Source organism: Neophocaena asiaeorientalis, unplaced genomic scaffold (genome assembly GCF_003031525.2).
Source record: "Neophocaena asiaeorientalis asiaeorientalis breed wild unplaced genomic scaffold, Neophocaena_asiaeorientalis_V1.1 scaffold263, whole genome shotgun sequence".
Classification (NCBI taxonomy): Eukaryota; Metazoa; Chordata; class Mammalia; order Artiodactyla; family Phocoenidae; genus Neophocaena; species Neophocaena asiaeorientalis.
The window spans coordinates 622827-627644 of NW_020175015.1; the positions used below are offsets into that span (position 1 = coordinate 622827).

The 4818-nt window shown below is 51.2% G+C and overlaps 1 non-coding gene across 1 annotated transcript; it reads right to left on the reverse strand.

The window, feature by feature from the left end:
- Window positions 1-1813: 1813 nt before the first annotated feature.
- On the reverse strand, window positions 1814-1886 carry TRNAG-UCC (transfer RNA glycine (anticodon UCC)). Its single transcript has one exon. It is a non-coding gene; the product is annotated as a tRNA-Gly (tRNA).
- Window positions 1887-4818: the final 2932 nt, after the last annotated feature.

Sequence of the window (4818 nt, forward strand, 5' to 3'; positions counted from 1 at the left end):
CTCAGCCTTTAAACTCCTTACTCATGTTTGGGAAATCCTCCACACTTTGAGTCTTGGGGTAAGTTAAAGCCTGCCTTGCAGTATGGAATCACAAATGCCAACCACACAGATTCTCAGTGTCCTTGCAGCACAGGTAGGATCACATGACCTAGTGCAAGGGCACATGACTAGGCTCAGCCAATCAGATGCATAGGGGACTTTGACTGACAGATGTAGGGCCAGCAAAGAATCCATTCTGGTGACAGAGGTGACAGTGGCCATATCTTGTTTCTGGGGCAGCAACAGGGCTAGGTTTGGTTCTGGCAGTAGTGGGGGTATGAGTTGTGGTATCCATCGTTCAGCAGTAGTAGCTACATGACTATCTTGCCAATATGTTCTTTGTATGATTAAGTCAGCCAGAATTGGTTTCTGTTGATTACAAATAAGAACCTTAAATTGTCCAAGTAGTTAAATACCAGTAAGCCCACCGTAAAGAAATCTTGTTAGACAAACTGGAGATTTGTTAGATTTGTTTACACTTGTTAGACAAATGTAAAACAGCCCCTGCCATACTGGGGAGCTGACCCATCTGTGAGCGTTCTTCCTCAGGATACGGCCCTCACCCTCCTTTCCAGCTCCTCCCCTCCCCTCTCTGTGCTTTGGCCACAGATCCCTCTGAATCCTTCCAAAGTGTCATGGCCTTTCCTTCCCCCCTGGCTTTGCAGCTGTTGAGTATCTTCTCGCTGGAATGTAGTTATCATCCCTCCCTAAACTGCTGACACTGCCTCCTGATTGGTCTCCCCCTCCACATCCCCTCAGGCCCATGCCCAGTCCATATTTCATACAATGGCCAGAGCCATCTTCTCAAAACGTATGTCTGAACATGTCACCACTCTGTTTAAAATCTTTCAAAGCTTCTTTATTGATCTTTGGATAAAGACTAAATTCCTTAACACGACCCTCCAGGCTCAGCATGGTCTGGCTCCTACCTACCTCTCCAGCTTACTGGAAGACACTTAGAGGTAGAAGCAGGGAACTGGATTGATATGGAATGAGGGGGGCAAAGGAGAAGTCAAGGATGACACCCAGATTTCTGGTTGGAGCAGAGGTGGGGAAGCTCCTTAGTTTATTCACCTTTAAGATCTCAAAGGTGGGTACTAGTCAGCCTCACATCTTTTGCTGAACAGGGAGCTGAAAACCCATCCACCCACCCACCCACTCACTCACACTTCAGTCTGACAGTCAACTACCTGACCAGCCAAGCAGAGGCTTTAGGAGTGAGCTGCAGCTCTTTTATTTTTCTGTCTTTGGCTTAGGCACTTTCCCTCCCAGTGTCTTCGTTTTCTCATCTATAAAGCAGGAATAATATCAATACTTTCTCTCTTGCCTTCCCTTCCCTTTCCTTCTCTCTCCCTCCCTCCCTCTCTCCTTGATAAAAAATTATTGTAAGTGGTAAATTGCAGGCATGTGACTGGCCCAAGTTGAGACATAGCTGGAGATGACTGTCTCCTATGAGCCTCAGTAATAGAATCTATTTGCCTTTTAGAAAAATCACTCTGGTTTTCAGGTGAGGATGTATTGCAAATAAGTTAAGACAGGAAAGAAGAGGTCTCCAGTCTTCTCAACCCTTGGAGAAATGTGTGGGGAGGTGGGCTACATGGAGTGTGGAACAAACAGACCTGCCCCAAAACTCAGGGTAATCCTGGATCCTCCACTGTCTACAGTCCGTCCCTCAGCACGTGCTGTCGGCTCTACCTCCAAATATAGATGAACCCCTTTACTTCTCTTTTTTTTTTTTTTTTTTGGCCACGCTACATGGCTTGTGGGATCTTAGTTCCCCGACCAGGGATCGAACCTGGGCCTCTCGCAGTGGAAGTGTGGAATCCTAACCACTGGACCACCAGGGAAGTCCCATCCCTTTACTTCTCTTCATTTCTGCTGCCATCACCTTAGTTCAACCACCATCCGTTCTCTCTGACCTACTCCAATAACAGGATGCCCCACCTCTTCTCCTGTCTCGCTCCAAAACATCTCCATCCAAAAGCCAGTGACCTCTAAAAATGTAAAGCAGGTACTGTTACTCATTTCCTAAGTCCTCCGCCGGCTCCCCAAACTCCTCAGCCCTAGCCACAAGCCTGCGCGGTCTGCACCACTCCTTCCCTGTTCACCCAAACCCAGGCACCCTGTCCTTCCTTGCTCCTGTGCTTCAGGAAGGCCCAGCTTCTGTCCTTACCGCCCCCTCTGCCTGGGTGGCTCTTCCCCTGGCTCTCCCCGCACACCACAAATCGCTGAGTCCTCCCCTGCAGGTCTCTGCCCAGAGGTGTCTCCTTGAAGAGCCTCTTTCTAAGTGCACTTGCCCCCATCACTCTTTGTTCCATCACTTTTATTTCATTCATAACACTTACTGCCTGAAATTAGACTTTTTATATTTATAGAGGTCTCCTCAACATTACTACTTTTACATTTTTATTAATTTTAATTCTACTAGGAATACATAACTATGTTGTCCAAAGAGCCTGACAGGTAAGCTCCTCTTCTCCCAGTGAGATCCCTCACTGAAATGACAGCTCCGTTTGTCCTATTGACCATGATTTGTAAGTTCCTAGAACCATGCATGCATGGCATATTCCACAAACAGTTAATGAGTGAAGAGTGAATCAAGGGCCACACTCTGGCTCTACCACATATTAGCTTCCCTTTGGGGAGGGCTGGAGGAGGAGGAATCAGAGGCCAAAGTCCAGGGGAGGCAACGGATTTGGGCAAACTACTTATTTTCTCCAACTATCAGTTTGCTCATTTATTAAAAAAAAAAAAAAGGGAAAAGAGCATTTATCTCATAGAATTGTGAGCATCAAGTAGTGCCAGGCACACCATACACCCCCTCATGAAGTTTCTAGTCTAGTTGGGGGGGGCAGTGGGGACATACTTGAAACGCTGCACGTTGATTCCATAGTTCACCAATCTGTTCAGTGGCCCTAGAATGTTAGAGCCACGCTTTCCAAACGGGGCTGGAAAGAGCTATGTGGGAACAGGGGTTACCCTGAAACCGTCCAATGCATCTTCCTGGACTGTTTGTTTTACTTGAAAGTAATTTTTAGCATTATGTTTTATAGTAAACTAAACACAAAGACTTGTTGAGTCAAATGCAGAATTTGCCTGAATTTTAAAATCCAGGTGCTTTGGGTATCATCTTGAGAGGCACTGGAGATCACGTGGGAGGGCTGAGCCCCGTGTTTTCTAGGTGGGGAAGTGGATGCAGAGAGTGGCCAGGCCTGGCCTCTCCATCCTGGTTAGGGTCTTCTCTGGCTCACTTGGTAAGCCTCCTGTCATCATGCAGGACTCTGGTGTGCTCCTCTCAAGTCCCTGACCTCAGCAGAAACAGCAGGTAGCTTCCTCTCCTTCCCCTGTGGGAGTGAGGGTGAAGCCCAGAGGCCAAGGCCAGGAGGAAGGTTCTGGGCCCTAATCCAACTCGCCTAATTCCTAACATTGCCCAGACCCTGGACCACCCTGCCTGCCCATCAACACTTCCTCTTCTCAACCATCCACCGATCTGGACATAATTATAGTAATTATACTGGGATATCCTTTCCCAATTATGTAAAACCAGCATAGGTAACTGCTTCTGAGCATAATCACAGGAGATGTTTACAGACTCACAATCACATCAGAGTAAATGATAGCTTCCTCTCCTCCCATTAATACACCAATATTAGGGCCCTATCAGGGCCAATTAGTCAAATCCCAGCAGTGAGGGGGTGGGAAAGACCTCACACTCTCCCACCACCTGCAAAGCAGGAAGGGATCTCAGGGTCCCAGCCAGGATTTTACAGGACACCCAGAAGCCTGCAGAAGTATGGGCTAACATGCACTGGACACCTACCGTGTGTCAGGCACTCAGGGTAGGCCAGCAAACACCTAGGAACAATTCTGCACGCTGGTGTTAATATCCCCCTTTACATGTTTGTAGACTGGTTCTGAGAGGGCTGGTGTCCAGGGTCACCCACAACAGACCATGAAGCTAGGAGGGGGCTTTTCCATGACGCAACTCAACCGGCCAGACTCCCAGGCCACAGCGCCGCCAGCTCTATGCCCCCTTCCTTATCTCCTCTTTTCAATGCTTCCTCTTCCGTGGCAGTCACCAAAGCTACCCTTGCTCGCCTCCGGTCCCCCTCCCACCCTCATCAGTTCCCCAGCGTTGACTCTGCTTTCTCTGGCCCCCTCCGCCCCTTCTTCCTGTCCCTGTGGGGTTGTAGGATGTTATCTCTCCAGAAGGGCGGGGAGGTGGGGTGGGGATAGGGTGGGGCATAGGGCGAAAGCCACCGCAGGAACCCGAAGTTTCCCACCGACCCCCACCAGGGGCTCCGCCCGGAGCTCGGCCCTGGGGTCGCACACCTTCGGCGTCCACGCTCCCGCACACGCAAAGGCCGCCCCCCGGCGTGCGCAGGGGAGCGCGCCTGCACACACGCACACAGCACAAAGACGTGCACCCCGCTCCATCCAGGCAAACGCACCCCCAATCGGTAGAGCACGCAGCGGTGCACACGCACCCTCGCTTGCACACACGCGCACGTATACCCACCCCAGCGTGCGCTCTCACGTACACACACACGCACGCACACACACACACACAAGCCGGACAGCATCCTTGTGGACCCCTAATGCCGACCTCAGGGCCCTGACGCGTCCGGGCCCTGCCCAGCGCTGGCTCGGCGGCGCGCACACACGCGCACACGGGCCCCCGCGCGCCCTCCCAGCTCGGCTGCTCGGCTCCCGAGATCCCCAGCTCCCCGCCCCGGCCGCGGCGGTCGCTGTGAGGCGGGCGCTGTGCTGCGCGGCGGG